Source organism: Hippopotamus amphibius, chromosome 5, assembly GCF_030028045.1.
Source record: "Hippopotamus amphibius kiboko isolate mHipAmp2 chromosome 5, mHipAmp2.hap2, whole genome shotgun sequence".
NCBI classification, from domain to species: Eukaryota; Metazoa; Chordata; class Mammalia; order Artiodactyla; family Hippopotamidae; genus Hippopotamus; species Hippopotamus amphibius.
Window position 1 is genome coordinate 153,960,577 of NC_080190.1, and position 15,527 is coordinate 153,976,103.

Here is a 15,527-nt window from a genome sequence, read left to right on the forward strand (position 1 = left end):
CTCAAAATGTGCTCCCCACATCAGAAGTATCACTATCACCTGGGAACACACTGAAATGCAAATTATCTTACTCTGACCTACTGGGTCAGAGACACTGTGGGAGGGACCCAGTGATCTGTGTCTAACCAAGTTCTCCAGGTGATTCTGATGCATATGCTAAAGTGTGAGAACCACTGTTCTAGATTACCTGGCTTGCAAAAGTAAATGGATAATGAGGGGGGTCGGGCTTGTTCTTGTGCTTTGGAATTCTCAGCTGTGCTTTAGACAGCTGCGATTTCTGCCTTCTAGAACCAGCAATAGTACACACTACACTACATAATTCTTTATTGTTAACCTGGCAGTGATTGAGCACTAGCTTTAGGCCAGGCATAGGTTTTAACCAATGGATTTTAATGCCTTGTGTGATTCTCTGATTGTTTCACTTGTATTACCTGTGTTTCCAAACTGATTTCCATGCTCTTGGACAGCAGGGTCTTACACAGCATTCACATATTTCATTGTGCTAAGCACATTATTGCCATCTGCTAACTAATTGATAGGGTCTGATGGACTTTTCGCCTTTTTCAGAAATGGGAATGTTCTGAATAATGAATCAATGCTTCTTCCTTCACCTTTTATGGTCTGAAACATGATAATAAGTGATACAGTTGAGGCCAGTTTTTTTTTTTTAAACCTTTATCCTCTCTATCCTCCTCCTAAATTCTTGTTCTCTACTTACCTTTAGGTTTGTCCTTGAAAGATGTCCTCTGGTGTAGCATCTTGGCTTCTGGGTTGGTACGTTGGGTTTCTCAACTTTATCTGATTTCAGTTCCGTGCAATAAATAATAGCCATTTTAGCTAGAGTTTTAGCTATGAATAGCTTCTCTCCTCATAACTTCATCTTATATTTATTGCTTAAAATGATAGATTGAAAGTCATCACCTAGCAACTGGCACATTTTTCTCTTGTGGTCTAGTTACTTGTAATGATTGACTATTGCGATTGCTCCACTGGCTCGTCCTGGTCAAAAATGGATATAACGGGTCTATAAATAGTGGTCCATTTACATACTCTTAGGATTATCAGTGCAACTTACTGAAATGAGTTCATTTGTACAAAATACTTTGTCTATCAATTTATTTCTCCCATTTTCAAAAGGAGTAGCCAGTTCAAGCCTATTTAGGATTTTATACTTACAATACTTTATTAGTTCTGTTATCTCAAACCCCAGATCTCCTGCTGGAGACTGGCTTTTGTGTCTCTGTGAAGAAAGCAACTAAAAACTGAAAGCAAGAAAGAACACAAACATTTTTATATCGCTTCATGTTCATTCCTCGTGTAGCACTCTGTCACAAAAAATTAATGCTTTGTACTTTAAAAGAGCCTTTCATCCCCAAACCTCAAAGAACCTTATAAATAAGTAAGCATGATTATCTACATTTACAGGTTGGGAATGATGCACAAAGCTGTTAAAAGCACGTTGTGCATCATTGCCAAACTGAGGAAGAAGCTCTTTTTAGTTAAATGCATATAAAATTAGTTGATTTGGTGTTTGAAAATATTTATGCGAGGTTCCACTATGCCTCAACAGACCATTGGTATTAACAAAGTTACAATAATGGTAAGCCCACATTTCTCTGGTCCTTCCTTCTTTCTTTATAATTCAAGATCTCAGCTTCCTGCAAAGTCTCTTATGTATATCCGGGGGTCCCCAAGGGGAATCCCTTCTGTGCTCGTGGACCAATGGTCTCCTCTGCTTCGCTGAGCATTACTTTCTAACCAGGTGCCAGAGTGCATTTCTCCCCTATTGCCCTGCCAGACACCTTCATAGGTGCCTGAGTTGCAGAGCGTCCAGTGACCTTCAGTGACATGGGAAAGAAGGCCCTCTTCCCTTTGTGTCTTGTCCTTTTAGGAGGCAGCCCAAGGCAGGGCATTGGGAGCTCAGGGGTTCTGTAAGTGGCTTTTCATAGGAAACAGTTGTGTCACTTCTTACTTTTCCCCATGGAGAGCTGGGCTCAGAGATGTGGCCGGATGACAAACATGTTGGACTCAGAACTTTGCATCTTCTGTGGTCTTCTCTGATGCTGAGGTTCTATAAAAATTTTATGTTCAACAATAGAGCCCCAAGGCCTGATTGTATCAGGCCAGGTCCTGGAGAATAGGAACTGCTTTTCTCTTGCCCACGAATCAGCCTTCCTGACTCCATAGCGGGGTGGATGTGCAGATGCAGAGCTTTAAATCTAGCATAGAGCCTCAGCATCAGACAAGCCAGGCTGTGACCTGGCTTGTCTGATGGATGGATGGAGACAGCAAGAGCACTCTACACTCACGTCAGAACACAGACAAAAATGCAAATGTCATCTGAGCCACAAACACAGCCACCAATCATTTTAGTTAGAGGAGGGGGATGCTATGAGGAAGTGGGGCAATTCTATGATGGAGTATTTGGATAAATCTTATCTGCAATGAGGGAGGAAAGGGGGTGAGGCTATATCTGTAACTAGAAAGAAGCTTTTGCCTCTCTTCCCGACAGCATCCAACCCAGAGCAAAGGCTCTCACTTTTTCAACACTTCCCCAAATTACCCACCACCAGCCCAAATCCTAGAAAGAAATCCTCTCTGACACCCCCTTATTGAGCTTCCCCAAATTCTCTAGGGTGTGCACTCTTGTCCACTACAATGAGTAGTAAACCCAATTGATCAATTACAGCTGTGTTCCTGGAGGTCTTTGGCTGGAGGACATGGACACCAAAATGGACACAATGGGCTCCCTTGCCCTTTGGCATTTGGTTGGGTTTGACCAATGTGAGGAATGAGTAGAAGATGGAGGTTAAGAAGAGAATGAGGTCAGGGTATTTATTCCTCCAATGCCCGCCCTCCTCATCTGGTATCCTCTCTTTCCATATTCCAGTGACTGCACAGTCTCGTTCTGAGACATTGCAGCAGATCTTCTTGGTTTCCCTAAGTTCTGGCCACGCCTTTGTATATAGCAACTGTATTAAAAGCTCTTCAACTATTCAGTTTGAGAGTACTGTCAATTTTTTGCTGGTACCAAAGCTTTCTTACTGGATTCTCCTCTTTATACTCTGACCCTTTTCTCTTAGGATGTGTTCTTCCCGAGATACATTTTAGTTCTCTTGCAAACGGACCTCTGCCTTGCCTGCTTCACCAGTTTGCCTGGTGCATCCCAGACAGGGCAGGATCGTGCTCTGACAAGTTATCCTTTTGCTGCTCCATCACACTTAATTAATAGGTTCAGGAAAGACCTTCAGAAATTATTAAATTTCCAAATCAGCTGACCGGCATGTCTCTCCTTTTCTGACTGCTAAATTAGAAAACTGCACACCAGTTGTGAAAATCAAGTCCCAGAGGGAAAAAAGTTAGGATTATGAAGACATCCATATGTAGAATAAACCCATCTTCACTATTGAAAAAGATGCAAAGGTTATTAAGCAAACCCATCAATGGCTCTAACCATGGATTACCTGAGAACAGTCAACCTTAATTAACACATTCAAAAATGTTAAGCATTTTAACACTTTCCTCGCCCTTTTAAAACCAGTAACAGACTGATTATAAAGCCCCAGAGTACACAGCAGACAAATTTCCTTTTGAGGAAGTTACTCCACGAAGAAATGCTGACCCCGGCACAGTATTTGAAGTTTTGGCATGCTATTTGTTCTCCTTGTGACTTAGTTTGGCTTTATTATTGTTTCATCAAAAATGATACAGTTTCTTTTTAAAAATGTGATTTTGAAATGCTTTCCTGCAGATGCAATTGTTTCCAAATTACATGTTGAGGCTACATTTCTTTGTTCCTGTGGGAATACATCTTCACTCTCATAATGTAAATCAGTATGAAAATAAGATTTGCTTAAAGGAATTGTTTTATAGCCATGCTTCAGGCTGTGGAGTCCATCAGTCAGACACAGAAATGTTATCAGCAGAATCCCGTGACCCCAAGGGCTCTTTCAGAGAGACCTAGGGATAGTTCTAGATGGCTTTAGAAGAGGCAATATGTACAGTTCTTGAAACATTTTAACTGTAATTTAAAAAGGATGAGGAAGATTGTGTTACCTCCAGGACCCAGCTTCATTTTAAATAAACACATATATTATCTAGTTAAAATAAATGCATATATAACAAATTAAAATTTCTCTATGAATTTAAAGATTAAACGTGGGGACTTCAAGGAGATTTCAGGTTTGTAGTGGGCTGTTTTGGCCATGCTTTCAGACCCTGGGGGAACATTTAGACTTTTATATCTGCTATTAGGTACTATCTACAAGTTATACCTGTTTTACATAGGGTTATCAGTTTATCTGAGATTTGGAAATGTGTAAGTGACATAGTAGCTGTGTGAGGCAAGTTACTTAACCCCTTTAAGCCTCAGGTTTCTCATCTGGGGAAACAAGTATACATTGAGCTTAAAATCTTCCTGTGAAGATTAAACGCTACATATACTGAAAGATTTTAGCGCAGTTCCAGCCTCCAAATATCCTACTATTACTATTATTATAATTACTGCAGATATATTAATTTAATATTTCGATTTAAAAATTAATATCCTGATGGATGATGCCCTAGACGGCCGAGACAGAGAGGGTGGGGGGGGGGAGTCGAGGGAGGGAGGGAATATGGGGATATGTGTATAAATACAGCTGATTGACTCTGGCGTACCTCAAAAACTGGTACAATAGTGTAAAGCAATTATATTCCAATACAAAATAAATAAAAATTAATATCCCATAAAACATGGAGGGGACGTAAAGTCATCTTTAAGGTGTCATGGTCATATTCTATGGGTCAATGTATACTTTGCAAATTCTCTTTTCTAGGAATACATCAGATATTTCCCAAATAATAAAACAGATCAATTTAATTAATTGTAACTTTTGTAGGAGTATTTAAGGCATGCTAATGTAAAAATAAACCCAGCCCTTACACTTCTGGTTAATTGATTTCGACAAGGATGTTAAGACAATTCAGTGAGGGAAAGTAGTCTCTTTAACAAATGGTTCTGAGACAACCAAATACCCACAAGCAAGACAACGCAGTTGGGCTCCTACCTTCACATCATACACACAAATGACGCAAAGTGTATCACAGGCCTAAATGAAAGTGATTATAAAAGTCTTTGAAGAGGAACTTCCCTGGTGGTGCAGTGCTTAAGAATCCGCCTGCCACTGCAGGCGACACGGGTTCGAGCCCTGGTCTGCGAAGATCTCACATGCCTCGGAGCAACTAAGCCCGTGCACCACAACTACTGGAGCCTGTGAACCTAGAGCCCGTGCTCCGCAACAAGAGAAGCCACTGCAATGAGAAGCCCAAGCACCACAACAAAGAGTAGCCCCCGCTCGCAGCAACTAGAGGAAGCCTGCATACAGCAACAAAGACCCAAGGCAGCCAATAAAGAAAGAAAGAAAGAAATTAATTAATTAAAAAAAAGTCTTGGGGGGGGCGTCAAGGAAGGGAGGGAATATGGGGATATGTGTATAAAAACAGTTGATTGAACCTGGTGTACCCCCCCCCCCAAAAAAAAATAAAATAAAAAAAAAATAAAAAAAAAGATTACACCCATAAAAAAAAAAAAAAAAAAAAAAGTCTTTGAAGATAACATGGGAGTAAATCTTCATGACCTTAGGTTAGGCAACAGTTTCTTGGCTAGGACAGCTATGAAATAATTGATAAAAATACATACTGGTCTCTGCCTCCTGTTCCTGGCACAGAGCTTCTAAACTCTTGTGATTTCCTAAGTGATAAGAGCACTAGGAGCATCTTTTGTTCTAATGTTTGGTCTTTGACCCTAGTTCCTGACCCAGAGCTCCTAAGTCCCTTGAAATTTCACGGGTGGTAGAAGCATCTTTTGTTCTGAGACAATGCTTGGTGAGTTTCTGGGTGGGAGTTGGTCACCAAAAGGCCAAGCCATGATTACAAGCTTGGAACTTTCAGCCCTACCCCTATTCTCTAGGAAGGGGAGAGGGAGTTGGAAACTGCGTTAATGATCGATCATGCCTACGTGATGAAACCTTCACAAAAGTCTGGGAAGTACAGGATTTGGAGAGCTTCCAGGTGGGTGAACACATCTGTGTGCAGGGAGGGTGGACACACCCCAGCTCTACGGGGACAGAAGCTCCTGTGCTTGGGACTCTCCCAGACCTCGCCCTAGGTATCTCTTCATCTGGCTGTTCATCTGTATCTTTTATCATATCCTTTAATGATAAACCAGCAAATGTAAGTAAATTTTTTTTCTGAGTTCTGTGAGCTTCTGTAGCAATTTAATTGAACCCAAGGAGGGGATTGTGGGAACATCCAGTTTATAGCCAGTTGAGCAGAAGCACAGGTAACCACCTGGACTTGAGACGGGCAACTGAAGTGGGGGCAGTCTTATGGGACTGAGCCCTTAGCTTGTGGGGTCTGACACGATCTCCAGGTAGATCATGTCAGAATTGAGTTGAACTGTAGGATACCCAGCTAGTGCTGGAGAATTGTTTGGCATGGGGAAAAACCCCCCAACACATTTGGTGTTAGAAGTGTTGTAAGTGGTAGTAGTATGAAGAAAACACAGTAGGAAGAGTGAATTTTTCCAACAACGGAAGTGCAAATGACAAAAGTAAAAATAGATCAATTAGACTATACCAAAATTTAAAACTTCTGTGCTACAACTGATACTGTCAAGGAAGTGAAAAGGCAACAGACAGAAGGAGAGAAAATATTTGTAAATCATATCTCTGATAAGGGACTTGTGTCCAAGATATATAGATAACTCTTACAACTCAATGAGAAGACAATCAAATTAAAAAATGGTCTAAGGATATAAAGTGACATTTCTCCAAATAAGATATACACATGACCAACAAGCATGTGGAAAAGATGCTCAACATTATTAGTCATTGTGGAAATGCAATTCAAAACCGCAATGAGATACTACTTCATATCCACTAGGATAACTACAATGGAAAGTTCGGTGAGGACATGGAGAGACAGCAACTCTCACACGTTACCAGTGGGAATGTAAAATGGTTCAGCCACTTTGGAAAACAGTCTGGTAGGTCCTCAAAAAGTTAAACATATAGCTACTAAATGACCCAGAAATTTCACTGCTTGGTGTAAACCCAAGAGAAATAAAAACGTATATCCACCCAAACTTGTAGATGAACGTTTATAACAGTATTATTCGTAACAGTCAAAGGTGGAAACCACATAAATATCCATCAGCTGATGAGGAGTTGAACAAAATGTTGTGTGCTCATATAATGCAATCTTATTTGGTGATAAAAATGGAGTATTGATAAATGCTACAGCATGCATGAGCTTTCCAAACATTATGCTATGGGAAAGAAGTCAGTTACAAAAGAGCACATATTTCATAATTTCATTCATATGAAGTGTCCAGGACAGGAAAATGTGTAGAGAGAGAAAGTAGATCAGTGGTTGTAAGGGGCTGGGGGAAGAGGTTCGAAGGGAATGGGGAGTGACTACTAATGGGTGCAGAGTTCCTTTTTTGGGTGATGAAAATATTCTAAAATTAGGTTGCTGCAGATGGTTGCACAGTCCTGTGAATACATTTTAACCCATTGCATTGTGTACTTAAAATAGTTATAGTACATCAATTGTATCTTAGTAAGGCTTTTTTAAAAAAGAAAGGAAAAACTCCCAAACAGATCTTGAATGTAAACTTTTTAGTCAGTTTCCTCAGCATAGGTTTCTAAAATATAAAATGTATATTTGATCATTGCATTGGTTTCACTTAACATTATATCGTACAGCCAAGTCTGCAAGGCTGTGTGAACAAGTTGGAGACCACTGAAAATTTGGATGGGTATGTGATGACCTGATTTGAGCCTTGACCAAAAGGCATTGTAGTCTGACTAGAGGTACCAATGGATTTTTAAATAAGTGCCAGCTCCTAGGAATTAGGCTTTCTTTTCCTTACTTAAGATAGGAAAGATGCTCTTCAACCAGCTCTCTCTTCCTATGGACAAGTGGTACAGTATTGACTCATGGTTGAAAGTGCAACCTCCTAAGTGAACACCACTATTCCTTGCAATGCTCAAAAATTTTTTTTCCAGTTTTTGCTTTCTGTTCAAGTATTGATTGAAGCAGGCCTCTGTGCAGCTTGCAAGGTGTTAGGCATTGTCAGGGTGCAATGTTAGAGCTCTGGGGCCACCCAATGTAATGGGCTGGCTGTCTTTATGGAGGTGCAGGTGCAGAAGGGCAAGCTGGTGGATTAAGGAACAGAAGCACTTGCCTTAAAGGACCCAGAGTCTTTGCTCAAAACCTGTGCCCCTAGGACCTCCATCTCAATGACAAAATAAGTTGTCATTGTGCATCAGAAGGCTGTATCTTTTAGAGAAGTAACCTCTGTTTTCTGTGATAGACTATTTTGAGATGTGATGTTGACATATATATGTGTATATGTATACATAAGAATATGTAACACAGTTGGCAATTAAAAATGCTCCCTCTTAGTAACTGTAATATTTTTAGATGATTTGATGTATAGTGAAAAGGGCAAATTATTTTGAGTCAGGAAAATGGGATTCAAATCTTAGCTTTGCCTGGACCTTGGGCAAGTCTTGTGAGCCTTTCTATGTGTCAGCCCCCTCCTCTTTTGACAGGCTAATCATTTTACCTGTTTGTAGGATTTACCTGAGGGTTTCAATGGGGCAGTGTTTGCCAAAGTGACTTTATGAAATGGAAAGAGCCTTCACAGTCATCTTGGTTGTAGGCAGACTGTCTAATGTCCCCACTGAGACTGAAATCTCCTTGTTTTTACAGCTGCACAGGGCTGATTGTGGACCCTCAAGTCAGATTTACTGATTTGTTGGTTGTTTAGGGGCCTTCTGGTTGTTGGGGGTTAGAGGTGGTCAGGTACCTTTCCCTGACTCACCTCTAAGGAGGCTGGGATATAAGGTGTGTTGAGAGTACCTGAACAGGTTGTTCGTTTAACAGCTCTTAACTGAGTGCTACTTTGGTCTAGGTGCTTCGGATACAAGTGGCTTACCAGACACAAAACTTCTCCTGGGAGCTTACGTTCTAATGGAAAAAGAAGATCCAATAATGAATTAAATAAATACACAATTTCAGAGAATTGTATGTGGTCTGCAGAAAATAAAGATAGAAATAAAGATTAAAGGATAGGTAGTAGGAATGGAGACTATGTTCCTTTTATTTTGAACAATTTCAAATCTGTAGAGAAGTTGAAAATAACAGTATTCCATGAATACTCATTTTCTCATTGCCTAAATGCCCCAATTACTAACATTATGCCACATCAGCTCTCTCTCCCTCCTCCAGGTGTGCACAGCTTTACATGCTCCTATATACACACATGTGGTTCTCATTGTTGAACCCTTTAGGGTAAGTTTTAGATATCATGAAACTATCTCTAAATAGCCCAGCAAATTTTTCCCAAGAATAGGATATGCACCTCTATAACCAGAATGCCATTAGGACTCTCAAAAAATTTAAGAGTATACAATAACAGTATTTAATCCGGGGTGAAGTTCAAAATTTCCTCAACTGTCCCCCCTTCGCACCCAAATCCATTATTGCTGTTTTTTGTTGTTGTTGTTTGTGTATGTGGGAGAGTGGTTACCTGGGTGATGAAAAAAGACTTCCCTACTTATGTGGTGTTTGAAGAAAAAACATAATGTTGAGAAATAAGCAGTTATGTGATGATCTGGTACATGAGCCTTCTAGGTATGGAGAACAGCAAGGCAGGAGGCCGTTTCAGAAGCCCAGGTGGTAGATATTCATACAGGTTTATAAGCTTCCATCTGATGTAACCACACTGCCATACACTTTTCTTGAAACCTCTTATCAACCTGTTCCTACAGTGAATTCAGACTTTCATAAATCTGAAAATTTGAAACCATCACACAGAAGCATGTCCTGTAGGGACTTCCCTGGTGGTGCAGTGGTTAAGAATCTGCCTGCCAATGCAGGGGACACAGGTTCGAGCCCCGGTCCTGGAAGATCCTACATGCTGCGGAACAACTAAGCCTGTGGGCCACAACTACTGAGCCCGTGCGCCTAGAGCCTGTGCTCCACAACAAGAGAAGCTACTGCAATGAGAAGCCCATACACCGCAACAAAGAGTAACCCCTGCTCACCACAACTAGAGAAAGCCCACGTGCAGCAACGAAGACCCGACGCAGCCAAAAATAAATTAAATAAGTAAATAAATAAATAAATATAAAAAAAGAAGCACTTCCTATTAACCTGCAACCTAGTTTTGAGCATCCAGGTGTGTTCAGGAAACTCCGTGAATCTTTTCTTATTTTTTTATCTCATTTTATAAAAATAAGCGGAAAATGAAACAATGTTCTAAGACTAGAGTTAAGATGGGTTAGCACCATCAGTATAAGGTAGTTACAACCTGAATTGATATTAATAATGTCAAAAGTGGTCAATCTTATTCTAAGCTAAACAGCTCCATGTTCCATTGGGAAGGAAGAGAAGAAAATGTAAGATCATATACACAATTCTGGAACTATTTCCGGAAAAAGTGAAGGGCAGTTAAGAATGACTTACTGCATCTTCGCTCTTTTGGAAGGAAGTACCATTTCATAGGGCCTACCGTATGATTTTTCAGACATGTAAGATGCTTTTACACCTTCCTCATATTGAATTCGTCAGGGTAATTCATGCTAAGTGCCACAGCAGACAAATCCTGAACCCTTGGCTCACGCAAGACAGTTCTATTTCTTGCTCGTGTAAAGTTTGCTGCAGGTGGAGCATCTTTCCTTGTAGCCTCACCTTCTGGCATGTGTGGCCTCTAAAGCGGCCTTGAATGCTTGGAAGAAAAGGACAGAAGGAGGCACTCTGGCTGTTCATTGCTTCTGCCAGGAGCTTGGGGGAGTATCATTGCTTCTGCTGACAGCGCCAGCCTGTCCTGTGACTGGGCAATGGAGGCAAGTCCTGGGGAAAACTGGTCAGAATCAATGGTATCTCCATGGATATTATATGTGAAAATAGGGAGCTCTCAACAGTGAAGTCTTCAGGGACACCTGTTATGATTGGCCACTCCAGTAGGGGTGGTGTTTGGCGTAGGAGAAGAAGAGACATCAAAAGCATTGTCTTTTCTTAGTACTCCCTTCTGGAAAGCTGCATTTTTTTCCTTCCTCTCGGCCTCAGGTTTCTTCCTCTACCTTTTGAAGACCAACTCATTGATAGAGTAGGGTGAAAGAGGTGAAAGAGGCCTCTTGCTGATAGCTTAAGTCAAGTTCTGGTCTAAGCTGGAAGAGGCAAGAGAGGGTGTGCAGATAGGGGTCAGGTAGGACTTTGGGATCAAAAGTGTGGGTATGAAAAAGGTATAGGTTGATCTGGTTGACTCCTAATGCTCTCAGATTCCTCAAGGCCACGAGGCAGCATTTGGAGAGTCCAGACCAGGCTCTCCCATCACTGTCTGCTGTTGTCCTTGAAGATGAGAATACAAATTACGCAAAGAGCTAAGTTCAGAAGCACAATTCATGGCTCAAAGCACAGCTGCATTGGAGATTTAGACCAGTGCCTGGCAGCCTGAAGGAGCCTCTCTTAGCTGGACTCAGCTCTGGGCAGCCTTACAGACTGGACAGTAGCACTCAGCCTTCGCGTCAGCCCCCTTCTCTGTGGCTCCTGAGGGGACCTGGGTGCTGAAACGGCCCTTTGGACAGGGTGCCAGTCAGTGTCATCAGCCTGCTGTGTTCAGTGCTCTTTCTCTTAGGATCAGTTGAGGAATGGGAATCTCTGTCCCCTTCTCAAGAACTAATGGCTGCTGGCAGGGAGAGGCTGAGGCTGGCTGGAAATTCTTTCTACATGCATTTGCTTTTGTGGCACTTCAGGAATGTGTGACGGAACTACAGGAGGGGAGGGACAAAGGTTTGGAGTCATACTGACCTAAATGGCAGAGAGAGTTAATACTCACAAATATCCACATGCATGTCCCATCCCCCCGGGTCAGTCCCTTACCCATGGGCAGAGCCAGGGGACTCATCGTGGCGGTGGGCGTGGCTGTGAGCGTTCCTCTTCCTCTGCTCTATGGGCCTGGAATCTAGGTCTTTCAAATACTAGAAACTTCACTGTCCGCCTGGGTACCTGGGTACCGTGGGGAGTACTATAGGGAACAACCACCCCCCAATCTGAGTTAGGCATGCAAGGTAAGTAAAAATTACTGTTTTGGTGCACTAAGATGTTAGCATCTCAGATTTTATGACGAATGCAGGACTTACAGCTGCATCTTGGCTCTGCCTCTATTTTGCTATCTTTGGCCTCCATTTTCTCCTCTGTAAAGTGGGGATAATATTACCTCCTGCAGAGACGATCTGGTATATATGTCTGCCCTGCATCCATTCCTTCTGGGCAATGCTCCTCATTCTCTCACTTAGTGATAGTCTTATGGGGCTGTCAATTCAGGCCAGCCAATTAGAGGGCTACATTTTCTTGGACACACAGACTGGGCCAAGGGGTAGGCAAGTGACCCCAAAATAGCTAATCAGAGTCTACTTTTAGGACATGCTTGGATGTTGTAAGACAGAGTCTCTTTCCGTGTAAGCTTGAAACTGTGAGATGCCATTTTCCCATTCAAAGAAAGCAGAGGGGCTTCCATGGTGGCGCAGTGCTTAAGAATCTGCCTGCCAATGCAGAGGATACGGGTTTGATCCCTGGGCCAGGAAGATCCCACATGCTGCAGAGCAATTAAGCCCGAGTGCCACAACTACTGAGCCCATGCACTGCAACTACTGAAGCCCATGTGCTTAGAGCCTGTGCTCCGCAACAACAGAAGCCACCACAATGAAGAAACCCTCACACCTCAATGAAGCCCCTGCTCACTGCAACTAGAAAAGCCAGTGCCCAGCAACGAAGACCTAAATACAAATAAATAATAAATAAATAATAAAATAAATAATAAAATAAATCTTAAAAAAAAGAAAGTAGATACTGACTGGAAAGCAGATGCCGAAAAAGTTCCATCTAGCCCTGGACTTTTTAACACATCATTCAATCACTCACTCACTCAATCTCTCTCTGTCTTCTCTTTTTCCTTAAGGTAGTTTGAGTTGAGCTTTAGTCACTTGCAACCAAAAGAGTCCTGATCAATGTCCCCACTTTGGAGAGTTATCACAAGGATTAAATATACAATGCATTAAAGTGCCTGCCATATTACAAGTGCTCCAAACGTGATTGCTGTCACGACTGAGGCTGGTTGCTAGGGGGCTCTAGTCATGAGCACGTTATCTTGCTTGTTCCTTATTCTCAATCCCCTAAGCAGCCTGTAGATTTGATGAGCTCACAAACTGAGATCACATGACTTTGGGCCCCACAGAATTTTTTCCACCAGGTTGCACATAGTGGCTGTGTCCTTTGCTGCCTTTGAGGGACGTGATGAGAAGCTGCTGTGGGAAACCTTTATTGCATATGCTATAGGGACATTGTCTGTGGCTTCATTCAGGGTCCTATCTAAAAGGATGCATTAAGAAATTTTTCTGACTCATGTGGGAAGGTAAACTTGACTTCCCCCAAGGTGTTCCTTCTCCAGTTTTTTCACTCTTATCAGACAAGACTGAACTCGTACTCCCAGGGGTTGGAGGCATAAACCCTAAGCAGAGTGAGCACAATTTCTTCTGTTTTATGTTAAAAATCCATGTGACTTTTGTATTCTTCTCCACTAGACATCCATGTTTATTTCTATGGATGCTGTAAATCTTGTGTCAGGTTACTTTGATTGCCTCCAATGTTGACATGAAATTTATAGCTCCTTTTTAATAATGACGGTCAAAGTAGATAGGCTACCACCTACATCCTTGTCTTGATCTTCTAATTGCTGTCCAATTTCTCTGGTTCTGATTTTAGTTTATAGCTTTCTATTTTATGGTATATTTTCTCATGAATTGCCTCAACTACTTTGTGGATATAAATGGGTTATGAATAAGTAAAAGCATTCATATAAACATAAAAAAAAAGAATTGACAAGCTTGAAATGATACCATATGAGGACACAGGAGGTATACTTGGTTTCCTACAAATAAATATCTTACCCCCAACCTCAGCTGAATTGAACAATACCTTGAACAAAAAGAAAGTTTTTAAAATTTTAACGGAAACAGCACACAAAAAAGCACAGCTAATATTCTTGTTATCCACAGAAAAGCAAAAGCTCTAATTTGAAGAGAATACATTAATACCGATTTTGGAGGACAGATGTTGGAATCAGCATTTGAAAGAGCGGGTCTACTTGCTTCCTCTTTTTACCAAAGGCAATAAAGAAAAATATTTTGAACAGAAGTGCTCATTATATTTTCAACTTGGGACAGAAATTGTTCAATAGCCATATCTTTACGACATAGATCCAAAACAAAGTTAGCTGCCCTTTTGGACACCCTTAAAAGGACTGAGAAGCTCAAAAATGCAGAATGAGGGCTACAAGTATATTTCCCTGTCTCCCCTCCTGAACAGCAATCTCCATGAAGACTGGACTTTGTCTGCACAATTTCCTGGTGTATTCCTAGGGCCTACCATGGAGCTTGCCACGGGAGACACCCAGTAACTAGTTGTGGAATGAATCATGACTGCCTCCCTTCTTCCTGTGGGAGGAAACTTGTTCTGTCCTGAAGGCCAAGCCATTGCTGGCTCCATTTCTTCTGCTGTCATCTCTTCTTCACCAAGTAAATCCTGTATCATTACTTAAGGGAAGAGTTCTTAAAATGGGAAGGGGTTCAGAAGGTCCTTGAACCCACTGAAAATGTATGTAAAGATTTGTATGTTGGGTACATGTTTGGACAAGAGCACCCATAGCTTTCAGGAGAGTTTCAAAAGTACTTGTGACTTTGAAGATGTCAAGGACAATTGGGGCTTCCCTGGTGGTCCGGGGGAAAGAATCTGTGCTCCCAATGCCTGGGGCCTGGGTTTGATCCCTGGTCGGGGAACCAGATCCCACATGCATGTTGCAACTAAGAGTTCACATGCCACAACTAAGGAGCCCACACACTGCAGCTAAGAGTCTGCATGCCGCAACTAAGAAGTCCACATGCTGCAACGAAAGATCCCCCATGCCACAACTAAACATGCTGCAATGAAGATCCCATGTGCCGCAACTAAGACCTGGCACAGCCAAAATAAATAAATATTAAAAAAAATAATGACAATGACTGTCCATTCAATAAATATTAAAAAAAGGACAATTGATGTAAGGGATTAGTCATTTGGTACATTCTCAATGAATGTGTATAGTCCGTGCTCAGTTAGTGTGCATACAGTCTAATGGTTGAGATTTTGTGTTTCCCAGTCAGAAACAGCTGAGTCAGCTGTGCCATCTGGCCTAAGGATTTAATCCCTTTAGATTTTCTTAATTTCTTCACCTGTGAAATGGGAATAATAATATCTAACAGAATATTGTGAGGATTAAATGAGGTAACCTAAAGAATGGTTCGCCCATGGCAAGCACTCAGTTAATGGAGTTATTGTTTTTTGTTACAGTCAGTCAATTAAATTGTATTTCAGAGACTATTATCACATACTCATCAGGACTGATTCTCATGATAACAATTTTTGTTCTCCAAAATGAA